This window comes from Humulus lupulus, chromosome 2, assembly GCF_963169125.1.
Source record: "Humulus lupulus chromosome 2, drHumLupu1.1, whole genome shotgun sequence".
NCBI classification, from domain to species: Eukaryota; Viridiplantae; Streptophyta; class Magnoliopsida; order Rosales; family Cannabaceae; genus Humulus; species Humulus lupulus.
Genome location: NC_084794.1, coordinates 224,283,120 through 224,298,245, shown reverse-complemented (window position 1 = coordinate 224,298,245; position 15,126 = coordinate 224,283,120).

The window sequence follows — 15,126 nt, the reverse complement described above, 5'->3', positions numbered from 1 at the left end:
GAAAAGGGAACTTTAGGGAGAGAGAACGTACAGATCGTTCTTTTTATTTTCTTAAAAGGTTACTTCAAGCTTAAGTAGCTTCCAATAAAACCTAATGCTCAGGGTCCCGAAAACACCCCCGGGGACATTATAGTCAAAACTTCCAGAATTTCGCCCTGGTCTTACTAACTCCCAATTTATCACCAAATGTTAATTCCCATTACCCAATAACCCGGTAATGCTATAAATACCCCTTGACTTACTCCAAGTCAAGCTTAAATCCCGTTGTGACTTTCCCACTAGCTTACCTCCTAGGATCGTCTTGTGCTGGGTAACCCTGGCATAACCAGATAATAACAAAGCACCACGCCCATTTCACATATATGCCAAAAATGCCCGGAATGGCCAAAATATGAAAATCACCCAATTAATCACAAATGGGTTCACATGCATATTTAATACACCTAAACATGCATAATATCATTAAATAGCATAATAAAGCAATTATGGCCCTCCCGGCCTCCTAATCAAGGTCCTAAACCTTATTAGGAAATTTGGGGCATTACAGTTTTCCACTAATATATATAGATAAATCCAATCATAACATAATTGATGGAAAAGAAAAAAAATGTATCCACTAGATTGAAGGGACAATATCTAGCAAGATAAAACAAATAATCAAATTTATCCATATTTAAACTATGAAACAATGAAGTGAATATATAATACTTGTACCATAAAGTAGTACATAGACCATAATACACGGGGCCAAGAAAAGTATTGGCTTCCTACATGTTCAATTTATACAAGTTCGACAAACAAGTATGATTCATTTGAAAAACACATTCTAATAACATATATATAACTTAACCAAACCCTCAACTTGTTCTAGAAAAATATTGAAAAGAATGTTCACTATCGGTTATTGATAAGATCATTAATTGATAGAGGTCAATGGTCATCAACAAGGCATGCCTGCCCATCATTTTGTAATATTTCTGATACCAACTCAACGAAAACATAGGAAACTACACTATACATGTTGGAAGACATGATTTGAAACCTTATTGGTATAGTCTAAACAGATCATGAAAACCTAAATGAACACTTCAATATTACAGATTTAATCAATAATATATGGTCTACTTAACAAAAATATATGGTCAACAAGAGGGGTTTTTTTTTTTTTTTTTTCAAATGAGAAGTTTATTTTACACTACATGTTGTGAAGAATGAGATCAAAACTTTGGGATAAAAGATAATATATGAGTAGAGAGGAAGTAGAGTTTTCTCTGGCTCTCAAGACACACGCTTAAACCAACAAAACTTGAAATTCACTATGTTTTTTCCCTATATATGCCATTACTCCACATGTTATTTATATACACAGATGTTTACCAAGTTTTCCGAAGACAAGAATTATGAAAGGTAAGAGATCTAAAAAGAAAGGATTTAAAATATGAAAGTACGATTTTTATGTGGTTGGGGCGTCAACGAGCCTTCATCAACGAGTCAGTTTTATTGGAGCTTAGAGAGCTTTTCACAATGGAGTTTTCTGCAAGTTAGAGCAGAGTAATTGCTTACAAAAGAAAATCTGGGATCCCTGCTACAGTGCATAACTGGTCCTATTTATAGGCAGTTTAGGTGCGATGGGCATGGGCCGAACTAATCTGGGCACAATAGGGATGTAATCATGGTTTGCTTGCTAATGGAGGCTTAATACAAAGGATATTGCTAAATAATACATATTAATCAGGGTCCATTGGGCCAGCTTGGGCGTGGCCAAGCCGTACATCTATCAATAGTGCATAACCTCAGACTAGTCCACGTGGGCTTCTAAGGGGATCCTGGGGATAGGATCTATCAGAGTAGTGGCAGTACTGTTTCCTAATAGCAACATACATTCCGTATGTAACCTCTTTTGCAAGTTAGTTGAGGAGACCAACTTCCATGTTTCTTGGAACGTGTCAGCATCAGGGAAGGTCAATCTTGCCCTCTCCGGACGTCTGGTCTAGTTTCCTTTACTAACGTCTCGGTCCATTCACCGGGACCTTGGTTCATTTACTAGGGCTCAGATTCATTCTTGATAAGGTTGTACTCCCAGACTGTCGAGCCTGCCACCTCTACCCGCATCCTGGAGGATACAAATGGGTTGGGACCGGGAAGATGAGTTGGGCCTGCATCTTGGTCCCAGTTCCCTCATTATGGTGGCGCCCATTGAACAATGATGGGCTTATTGATGATTGGGCCGCTAGGGCTATCCTATTCCCCGTTCATTGGGCTTACGATGGGCCTTTGATCTCGTTGGGAGAGCCCACAGGCCCATTGTGTCATTCCATGTGTCCGAGGGGAAAACAGGGATAACATTTACCCCCCAAGTCTTCATCTGTGTTTGCATGGTGGAGAATTGCCTCATTCTTCCAGTTCAAATCCAAATATCCTGGTTTGTTTCCTAGGAGACGGGTTCATTTTTGTAGGGGCCACTTGGGTAATCTTGCGTGGAGGAGATTCGCCTCATTATCCCTAATCAAATCAAAACAGCCTGGTTTATTTCCTAGGAGATAGGTTCATTTACTTAGGGGCCACTTGGGTGATCCCCGTCCTTTCAAATTCACCATGTTTTACAGATGTGTCCCCCAGTAATTGGTGCATCTGTACCACTCGTGCCTTACAGATCTGGAAATAATATTTTGATTGTCACAGTGACCGATGGGTGTCTATAGTGTCTCGGAATTTTTCTTAGCTAGATAGTAGTAGTAGCTAGTAGTAACCTGTAGTATGTTAGTTTCTGTGGATTTTATTTCAAGTCGGGACTTAGTTGGAAACTCATAGCAACAGTTATGGATTTTATAAGTTTAACATATAGTTTAGAAATATTAATTATAACATAAGGTTTGATTGATATTACTAGTCCTAGAAATATTATTTATTATAACCTAAGGTTTAGATAGAATTATTAAGAGCGTGACACTTATCACAAGCATGTTTATTAAGGAATTAAGTCTTTTTGATGAATAGTTTAATTAAAAGAAAGATCTAGAAGCTCTAGAACCTTCCAGCAGCGATTAGGATCACATTTTTACTCAGTCAAAGATTTTTTATTGATAAACGAGTTTTAGGCTCGTTTAGGGTTTAGTTTTTATAAAGGTTTTCATTAGAGTTTAGGGCTTTTTATTGCAAAATTATGCTCGTTTGTTCATGTTTCAGGTTTTTCATGCTAAGATGGTGAAAAGAGTGGAATGAAGTGAAAGTGGAAGAAAATGAAGTTATTTTGGAGAAAATCGCGTCTTTCAGGACAAAGATGTCCGAGTAATGAATCTGTAAGTAGTGCTACATCGCTAACAAAGTAGCGCTACAGCGCTAGAAAAGGGAAAATTTGAAGTGCTGAATCTGTAAGTAGCGCTACAAAACGAGCGCTACAACGCTATCAGGAATAGAGGAGTAGCGCTATAATGCTACAATACTAGCGCTAGTGCACCAAATTTTGAGGCAATTCGACTCTGTCAATAGCGCTACAGCGCCCAAAACCTAGCGCTACACCGCTATCACGCGATTTTCAGATTTTTAGCCACTTTTTGAAGGAAAAAGTGGTCTTTCACTTGGGAGCCTTGGAAAACTATTTAAAGGACATTATTCTATGAATTTGAGAGGCAATTTTAGTTTTAAAAAAACCTAGATTTAGAAAAGGCTGCTGTAATTAGATTTTTCTCTTCATCTGAATTCTTTAGGTTATTTTCTATGAATAATTATTTGAAGTTTATTTTCATTATGTTAGCTATGAACTAAATCTTTTATCTAGGGATTAATTTAGTCACTTGAATTTCAATTTACTTTTATTATGATGTTCTATTGATACTTCTTCTTTATTCTAATCTATTTGATGTTTATTTAATGCTAGTAAATACTTGATCACTATTTACTTGATTTAATGGTTTTGATTCAAAATTCGAAAGATGAGAATTGAATATGCTATCATTGTATAGACATAGGTTGCATATTGGATGAAAGTACCTGTATGGCTTGTGTAGTAATTAGGTTTACATGCTTAATGCCTCCTATATGTTTAAGTTTATCACAGAAATGTAGAAAACCTGCATATAGACTGAGATCTTATATCTTGAAAAGGAATAGGAATCGATTATGTTAACCTGCTATTAGGATAAGAAGAAGAGATTTATAATTGATTAGTAAAATTAATAGAATGAAAAGTTGATGAAATTAATTCCTAGGCTTTTTATTATTGATTTTAATTAGTTGATTCATTATTTTTGCTTACAGTTCTTTAAGTTTTGTTCATAGTTTAGAGTATTCATTTAAATTTTTAATTATTCATCTAAATTTTAATTCACCAAATAGAATTTGAAAATCAATTATCGGTAATTGGTTAATAGTCTCTATGGGACGATCTCTGTTCTTACAGACTTTATTACTTGATACAACTACGTATACTTGCGTATGATTTGATAGATCATTAATCAATTCAAAATATGCTGAAAAGTGCAAATACGTGTTTGATATATCAACGTATGCTGATATATCACAGCTATAGGGGCCGATATATCGCCGACGGGTGATACGAAAAAATACGTCGACTTCACACGAATGAAAGCACAAAGGCTCAGGGTAAGGGTTCAGGCGATATATCGCCCATGGTAGGCGATATATCGTCCCTGGGAGACATTTTTTGAATTACTTGAGGATTTAAAATTTTAAAACAGCCTTAACCACTTGGACTTGCGCTTGAATGATTTTGATCGATTTCTTGGCATTTATTGAACGAAAATTCAAATATTTTTCATTTTATATTAATTTATTTATTCATTTTAAAAAGGGGTTATTTTCACTCCCTGAAATCTATAAATAGGACTTAGTACTTAGCCATTTCACTCATAATTCAAGCATTGTTTAGAGCCTCAAAGCTGCTAAGATTACTATAGAGAGAAACACTTGGGTTTTTGGTTAAAAGCTTTTCCAATATAAGTTTTTCTAAACACTTGTGAAGTAAGATAGAGTGTTATTTCAGTATCGAGGTGTAGATCAAAGTCATAGTTCATCCAAGGTATTCTTATCCTTAAGTTTAGTTCTTCATAGTTCTTTAGTTTTCTTTTGTTTTCTTTCAGATCCTAACTTATTTTTATGATTCTTGATTAGGTGTTTAAGTTTCTTGAAACTTAAGGTTCTTTTCGGGAAGTTTCTTCTTTGATGGTTTAGTTCTCTTTTTCATCCCTTTTCTTTAGAAACTCATGGTTTGTACTGCCGATTTTTGGAGTTTTCCAATCCTGTTCTTGTCTGCATATTCTAGTTTTTGGTAAGGAAAATAGGTTAGATTATATATGTTTATTTTATGATATGTTTTTTTCCATGATATGATATGTGTTATATATTTCGTAGTCGCTTGGGCATATGACTTTCTTAGATAGGAAGCCCCAAGAATTTTTATCATTTTCGTGGTTTAGAGTTATGATTTACCCTACCTCGATTAGTAGACAGAGGACCTAGATGGGTTATCATATACTATAGTTGTGATTTAACCTACCTTGATTAGTAGACTGAGGACCTAGATGGTTTTATCACATACCACGTTAATGAGTTAATGGCCATTAATATTGTAGTCCTTTATGATATATGTTTTTACGTCATATGTTTTATAGTATATGCTTTATGATACAGTCTTATGTTTATGATTTATGACATATATGTTTTAGTAGATTTTCCTTGCTGGGCATTAGGCTCATTTCTTTCTTTTTAGATGGTGCAGGAAAATGAGCATGGAAGGCGGGAAGGATTCGTGGCAGCTTGGCATGTGTGTTGAGCATGAATGGATTGAATGGACTGCTGAAAGAACGATGATGACATTGTTTTTAAGTCTTTTGATTTATGTTTTTATGTATTTTCGCACTTCATTTTTTTGAACAATATATTAGAGTTATGTTTTTATGTTTTATGTACTAAACAATGGGTACCCATACCGTATTTTGTATTTGGCACAATATTTTGGGTTTTAAATAAAGTTATGTTATTTCTTAAATATGTATTCAAAATAGTAGCTATGTTTAGTAGTTTTAATGGTCCGAGGTCTTAGAAATAGTTGGGGCATTACAGTTGGTATTAGAGCCCACAGTTCATATACATGAAGTTCTCCTTGATACACATGCACAAGCTCCAAATCTAACTGCCAATGTAAGTATTTATGTTATGGTCATTATGTTTATGTTTATAGCTAATGTTTTAGCCATTATGTTTTCAATTAAAATGGATGGAGCCTTGACCTATCAGGATATCTGAGCCATTAAGGCATTGAAAAGGATTATGGAGCCAAGGAATACAGTAGGAGTGTTAGAAAGAATCACTATAAGATTAATCTTATTCCACAAGGAGATAGTTCATCTTCAGATTACTAAGCAAATTATGACGAGAGCCACAGAGCAATATGTCCTAGTAATTAGGCTTTTTAAAGATTTTCCTTCTGTAATTTCAACATGAGAAGAAATATGAGAGACTATAGATGATGATGATGATGATGATGATGAGGATGATTTACCAGTAGCCATGAGATATTATTTTCTCATACTTAGGTTCACCTCTAAGTTGGAATTTCAATTCACTAATGAACAAAAGCATAAAATCTTTATGAATCTTCCCCGAGGTAATTTTGAGGCTGAAGATAATGATGATTATGAAGAAATAGATGATGATATGTTAGATGAAGGGTCAAATGTAGAAGATCCTAATTTTTAGATTTACCCTAGTTATGTTAGTTTATTTATTTATTTGCATTTATGAATGTACTTAGTCAAAACCTTTTTCCAAATGAATATTATTGTTATTATTGAATGACATGTATGAGTTTGATTTTTTTTTTACAATCATAATAAATTTGGAATAAATAAATAATGACTGAGTTCGGTGATGGTGGATACAAATCAATTGACCAAGTTCTATATTGAGAGTTTAGGGGGTCATAGTAGTGGGAACGATTTAACTGATCCCAGTCCTCCCTTAATATGGTTAACTTTGGAACAGTGATGAGTTTCGAGCTTGAGAATTAAGTCATATATGATGATTAGAAACAGACTTAGAAAATAATAAAAATGGCTAAATTTTTCTAAGTATAGAAACTCACCCTAATTATAAAGAAGGCTTACATAATTTTTCATAAGAAATCATATCTTATAGGTCCGAGTTATGTTTGCTTAGACTAATTTTTTCCTTAGAACCTATTAGGGTAAATTCTAACATGTTTTTCTCGACTGTTAGAACTTTGCTGAAGATGTCGCTCAGAAGGTCTACATGCATAGCCGGCAATGCCTCCAGCGCCACCAACGAGACTAATGAAGCCCCTCCAGTCTGAAGAAGGGGAATGCGTGCTACCAATGCTGCTGTTAACAGAAGTGCACCTCCGCCTCTGGTTGACAACACCGCTGAAATTGTCCGGCTACGGCAACAAGTGGAAGAGCTGTTGCAGCAACAATGACATTAGGCACAACCGCAAACTCAGTCGCAACCGCAGCCTCAGCCAGTGGTTCAAGCACCCCAGCAAGTAGGTCCGTATGGGGGATGGCAAATGGCGAACTATGCGCCCTACCCAGCTCAGTACATAGAGCCAGGCTATGAGCGTTTTCATAAGCGACATGCTCCAAACTTTGAAGGGACAATCGACCCCTTCGAGGCGGAAGAATGGCTAAGGAATGTAGAGCTGATCCTAGCACACATGAGTTTCTTCCCTGCGTTTCTTCCCTTCTGAAGAAGGATGCTAGAATATGGTGGGATTTAGTATAGCAAACTCATAACATCGCCACCATGACATGGACTAGATTTATGGAGCTCTTTCATAAGAAGTACTACAACTCAGCAGTCATTGCTTCAAGAGTAGAAGAGTTCACCATTCTAAAGTAGGGCAACTTAACAGTAGTAGAATATGCTCGACAGTTCGATCAACTAGCCAAGTTCGTGCCAGAGTTGGTCCCAACCGATTTCCTGAGGGTTACCAAGTTCGTTAGGGGACTCAGACCCAAAATTGAGTTAGGAGTCAAGCTAGCAAATCCTGGAACCACTTCTTACACCGATGCTCTAGAAACGGCTATAGAGGTGGAGAGGCTCCAGGCGAATGTTAGTAAGGAGGAGGCTAGTATGCCTGAACCTAAGCAGCAAAATCAACCTCAGAATGGTCAGAACCACAACAACAATCATTAACATAGTAACAATAATGGTCAGAAGAGAAGGCATCCTGACAATAAGCAATCCGACAATGACAAAAGAGCACGGACAAGCAATGGAAGTAATAGGTCGGGTTATGTAGAATACCCGCAGTGATCCAAATGCCAAAAGAAACATCCTGGTGAGTGTTGTGCAAACAACAAGGGATGTTACAATTGTGGTCAGGAAGGTCATCGGAAGAGAGAATGTCCACAGCTCAAGTAAGAAGAGAAAATGGACAATAAGATGGTTCTAGCCAGAGTCTTTTCCTTGACCTAGGGAGAAGCTAAAGCTAGTAACAAAGTGGTCACAGGTCATATTCCTATCCTCGATAATATATGTTTAGTATTATTTGATTCAGGAGCAACACACTCGTATATCTCGTTAGGAATGATAGAGAAATTAGACAAACTTTGTGAAAGAATTAGAACTAGGTTTGTGATAGAATTGCCTTCGGGCAAAGTAGTCCTACATCACGGATAGTACGAGGCGTACCGATCAAAATCGAGGACATAGAACTAGAAGGAGACCTGATAGAGATAGAAATCAAAGACTTCGATGTAATATTGGGCATGGATTGGCTAGCAAGGCATGGTGCAACCATCGAATGTAGACGTAAGCAAGTGACGTTTGAAACTCCCTACAGTCAGAAACTATGCTTTATGGGAAAGGTTTCAGGACTACGGACACTGCTTATATCATCTCTCAAAGCTCAAAGGATGATAGAAAAATGATGTCACACATTCTTAGAAAGTGTCACGGATGTGGCAAAGGAAACACCACTAAAGGTTGGAGACGTCCGCATCATAAAGGAATTTCCAGAAATATTTCCCGACGACTTACCAGGATTGTCGCCTACTCGAGAATTTGACTTCACAATCGAACTAGTATCGGGAACCAAGCCTGTCTCTAAGGAACCATACCGGATGGGACCTACCTAACTCAAGGAGTTGAAGACGCAGCTACAAGAACTCTTAGACTTGGGTTTCATTAGACCAAGCCATTTGTCATGGGGAGCACCGGTTCTTTTTGTGAAGAAGAAGGACGGAAGTATGCAGATGTGTATAGATTACCGCGAGCTGAATAAGGTGACAATTAAGAATAAGTACCCGCTACCTGGATTGATGACTTGTTTGATCAACTCTGAGGAGTGACCGTGTTTTCTAAGATTGATTTATGGTCCGGTTATCACCATCTCAAGGTACGGGAAGAGGATATTCCAAAGACAGCTTTTAGAACTCGATATGGACATTACGAGTTTCTAGTTATGTCGTTTGGTCTTACCAACGTTCCAGCCGCATTTTTGGATTTAATGAATTAGGTCTTCAAGGATTATTTGGACAAATTCATCATAGTGTTCATCGAGAATATTTTGGTGTACTCCAAGGACGAAGTCGAGCACGAGGAACATTTAAGAATGACCATGTTGCGATTGAAGGAGCATCGTCTTTATGCCAAGTTCAAGAAGTGTGAATTTTGGCTTTCCCAAGTAGCATTCCTCAGCCATATAGTATCCAAGGATGGAGTCACTGTAGACCCAGCTAAGGTAGAGGCTGTGAAGGATTGGCCAAGACTTAAGAATGGGTCAGAAGTTAGAAGTTTTCTTGGGCTAGCAGGCTATTATCGGAGGTTTGTAGAAGGCTTTTCTAAGATAGCCACTCCGCTTACCAACCTGACCCGGAAACAACAGAAGTTTAACTGGACAGATATATGTGAAGAGAACTTCCATTTTCTCAAGGATAAGCTATGCTCAGCACCAGTACTTTATGTACTGACACCCAACGACAAGTTTGTAGTCTACTGCGACGTGTCGAAGCAAGGTTTGAGTTGTGTGCTGATGCAAAATTACAAAGTAATAGCTTACGCTTCAAGGCAGCTGAAGGAATACAAGCAATGCTATCCAACACACGATATGGAGTTGGCAGCGGTGGTCTTCACATTGAAAATCTGGCGCCACTATCTTTATGGAGAACGATGTGAGATTTATACAGACCACAAGAGCTTAAAGTATTTCTTCACACAGAAGGAGCTCAACATGAGATAGCGTAGGTGGTTAGAACTAGTAAAGGATTATGACTGTAAAATCCTATACCACCCAGGAAAAGCAAACGTAGTTGCTGACGCGCTAAGCAGGAAGAGTTATGGAAATCTAGCAGCGTTATTCGGAATAGGATAGCCGCTTCAGCAAGAACTGATCAATGCTGGAATAGAAGTAGTCATTGGTCAACTGGCTATCTTGACCATCCAGTCAAGTCTGTTTAAAAAGATATACGGATTGGTCCAGGGCATCATGATACGTTAGTATCTCACATAGCTGCAGTCAAAGAAACAAAGGGAGCATATTTCTCTATATCAGGACAGGGGTTCTTGTGATTTAAGGGATTGGTATGCGTGCCAAATGACCATGGAATTAAGATGAAGATTTTAGAAGAAGCACACAATACCCCATACTCAGTTTACCCAGGGTTGACCAAGATGACTCACAACGTTAAGGCACTATATTGGTGGCCAGGAATGAAGAAAGACGTAGTAGAATATGTGTACAAATGCTTAGTATGCCAGCAAGTGAAAATGGAACATCAGCAACCTGCATGCTTATTGAAAATGCTTATTATTCCATAATGGAAGTGGGAAGACATAGCCATGGACTTCGTGACAGGATTACCATGAAAAAATAAGCAGCACGACTCGACTTGGGTAGTAGTAGATAAATTAACCAAGTCAGCTCACTTCCTGCCTGTCAAGACTACGTACACAACATACCAGTATGCAAACATCTATGTTCAAGAAATAGTACGACTGCATGGAATCCCTAAGACCATAGTATCAGATAGAGGATCGGTGTTTACATCGAGATTTTGGGGAAGATTGCAGCAAGCAATGGGTACCAAGTTAAGTCTTAGTATGGCATTTCATCCTCAGAGCGACGGTCAGTCCGAGCGTACCATATATATTTTAGAAGATATGTTGCGCGCTTGCGTACTAAACTTCAGAGGATCATGGAGTAAGTATTTGCCACTTATAGAGTTCTCCTAAACAATTGCTACCAGTTAACAATCGGGATGGCACCCTATGAGTTACTTTAAGGAAGGAGGTGTCGATCGCCGTTACATTGGGACAAGGTAGGAGAAAGACAACTTCTTGGACCCGAAGCTGTTAGACAGGCTTAGGATGTAGTGGCGCTAATTAGAAAGTGTATGCTCGCTGCTCAGAGCTGACAGAAAAGTTATGCGAATGCCAAGTGGAGAGATGTGGAATTCAAAGTCAGAGATCAAGTCTTCTTAAAGATATCTCCTATGAAAGGAGTAAAGCAGTTTGGTAAGGAAGGAAAACTTAGTTCCTGATTTATAGGTCCTTTTGAGATATTATACAAGGTGGGAACAGTTGCATATAGATTAGCCCTACCGCCAGCTCTAGTAGATAACCACAATGTATTTCACATCTCGATGCTGCATAGATATGTTTCAGACCCATCTCACATCCTCAAGTACGATACGATAGCACTCCAGAAAGACTTGAGTTACGAGGAACGACCGGTTAGCATCCTAGATAGAGGGATGAAGGAATTACGGTCTAAGAGTATTATGATAGTCAAGGTCCTATGGAGTAATAGTTCAGAACGGGAGGCAACGTAGGAGTTGGAAGAAGACATCTTAGCACGGTATCCAGAATTGTTTGGTAAGTAAATTTTGGGGACGAAATTCTTTTAAGTAGGGGATAATTGTAGTGTCTCAGAATTTTACTTAGCTAGATAGTAGTAGTAGCTAGTAGTAGCCTGTAGTATGTTAGTTTCCATGGATTTTGGTTCAAGTCGGGACTTAGTTGGAAACTCATAACAACAGTTATGGATTTTATAAGTTTAACCTATAGTTTAGAAATATTAATTATAACATAAGGTTTAATTAATATTACTAGTCCTAGAAATATTATTTATTATAACCTAAGGTTTAGATAGAATTAATTAGAGAGTGACACTTGTCACAAGCATGTTTATTAAGGAATTAAGTATTTTTGATGAATAGTTTAATTAAAATAAATATGTAGAAGCTCTAGAACCTTCCAGCAGTGGTTAGGATTACATTTTTACTCAGTCAAAGTTGTTTTATAAAAAATATGCTGAAAAAGTACAAGTACATGTTTGGTATATCAACGTATGCCGATATATCGCAGCTATAGGAGCCGATATATAGCCTACGGGAGATACGGAAAACACGTCGACTTCGCATGAATGAAACCATGAAGGGTCGGTCCGGTTAAGTGTCTAGGCGATATATCTCCCATGGTAGACGATATATCTCTCCTAGGAGACATTTTTGAATTACTTGATGATTTAAAATTTGAAAACAGCCTTAGCCCCTTGGACTTGCTCTTGAACAATTTTGACCGAGTTCTCTTGAAAAATCTTTTTCATTTTAGATTCATTTTGAAAAGGGGTTATTTTCACTCCTTAAAATCTATAAATAGGACCTAGTACTCAACCATTTCACTCATAATTCAAGCATTGTTTAGAGCCTCCAAGCTGCTAAGATTACTATAGAGAGAAACACTTGGATTTTGGGTTAAAAGCTTTTCTAATATAAGTTTTTCTAAACACTTGGGAAGTAAGATAGAGTGTTATTTCGGTATCGAGGTGTAGATCAAAGTCATAGTTCATCCAAGGTATTCTTCTCCTTAAGTTCAGTTCTTCATAGTTCTTTAGTTTTCTTTTGTTTTCTTTCAGATCCTAACTTATTTTTATGATTCTTGATTAGGTGTTTAAGTTTCTTGAAACTTAAGGTTCTTTCAGGAAGTTTCTTCTTTGATGGTTTAGTTCTCTTTTTCATCCCTTTTCTTTAGAAACTCATGGTTTGTACTGCTGATTTTAGGAGTTTTCCAATCCCGTTCTTGTCTCCATATCCCGGTTTTCGATAAGGAAAATTGGTTAGATTATATGTGTTTATGTTATGATATGGTTTATGCTATGATATGATATGTATTATATGTTTCGTAGTCGCTTGGGCATATGAGTTGCTTAGAAAGCAAGCCCCAAGAATTTTTATCATTTTCGTGGTTTAGAGTTATGATTTACCCTACCTCGATTAGTAGACAGAGGACCTAGATGGGTTATCATATACTATAGTTGTGACCTAACCTACCTCGATTAGTAGACTGAGGACCTAGATGATTTTATCACATACCACGTTAATGAGTTAATGATCATTAATATTGTAGTCCTATATGATATATGTTTTTACGCCATATGTTTTATAGTATATGCTTTATGATACAATCTTATGTTTATGATTTATTACATATATGTTTTAGTAGATTTTCCTTGCTGGGCATTAGGCTCATTTCTTTCTTTTTAGATTGTGCAGGAAAATGAGCATGGAAGGTGGGAAGGATTTGTGGCAACTTGGCATGTGTGTTGAGGATGAATGGATTGCTGGATGATCGAGGATGACGTTGTTTTTAAGTGTTTTGATTTTATTTTTTATGTATTTCCGCACTTCATTTTTTTTTAATAATTTATTAGAGTTATGTTTTTATGTTTTATGTACTAAACAATGGGTACCCATACCGTATTTTGTATTTGGCACAATATTTTGGGTTTTATATAAAGTTATGTTATTTCTTAAATATGTATTCAAAATAGTAGCTATGTTTAGTAGTTTTAATGGTTCGAGGTCTTAGAAATAGTCGGGGCATTACAGTGTCAGAGTGATTTCTGAGGCTACCCGTCTGCACGAGAGATGTTGATAGGGTACTCGAGTGGGCTGTTTAATGCCTCTGCACCATCTGGGACCGTTGGATGGGGATATCCTTGAAAATATTTTAATGCTGTCTGTTGGATCAGATAGGCGTAGATCGTGGATTGGTGAATCCACGATTTTGTGCTTGATTGAGCTAATTAAGTCCTCTGCGTTATCCGTGATCTTTAGATGGGGATATCCTTGAGATCCCCATTATGAACTGTTGGATCAAACAATGGGTTTTTGCCCTATAAATACCCCAACAATTTCATTTCCAACATTATACATTCTAAACATGCAGACCTAAAATGAGAGCTTTTATGTCCCAATTTGCTGACAAACTTTTCCGATGACAACTCTACCTTCGTTCTTGTTTATTTTCGACCCAGCCTCTTTCTGCATAGCCATTAGACGGTTCGGTCTCGGTTCAACCAGTAGATGACCTGCTGCATCACCTTCTTTGATTCAAGGCTGAGATCTTGCCGACTCTGTCGCTGGAGACTCTACAACTTTCAAGCCCAATGCCTCACAGTAAATTTTCTGGTCTTTTTTCCTTAGTTTACTCTTTTTTTATTGTAATGTTCCTTCCACAACAATAAAACTGTTAGGGCTGCGATCACCATGTAGGGTGGTTCTAGGTTGAATGGTGTAGGTTTGAAATGTTGATTGTCTAGGTAATACCTCTTGTATGGTTGTCCCGGATCACTTCGGACATTCCAAGATTGATTCAGGAGAGTTAGAAAAAACCTCTTATTTTTAGTTCCCGACCAAGGTTCCCTGGATCTTTATTGATCCCAGATCTGGATCCGGAGGGGACTTCTCCAAGCAGTTTTAGGAGAACCCCCGTACCTTAACAATTTTTTTAGGTTTTGGTGCTAATTCCTTGGTTTTTGTTGTTTTTTGCTGCTTCTAGGTCCTTGACCATGAATCCCAGAGTTACCCTTCACCCAGAAGACTTCATTCAATTGGGCCCCATAGTCTTGGAAGGGCATAAACTCCCCACGGGAAACACATGAGAGATGGACGGGGAGAGGAATGGGTTCCAGAACTACAGGATGCTGGACGCCCTGGTGAAACATTTGGGAGTGGAGTCGACTCCCAGTCTCTTCTACAACCGACTGGCCCGGAAGGAAGAGAAGGCCCATACCAGCGTGGGCGAGTTCGCGGCCTTGAGCCTAGGTCATATCAATGCGAGAGCTATGCTCTTGCTTCACAACTA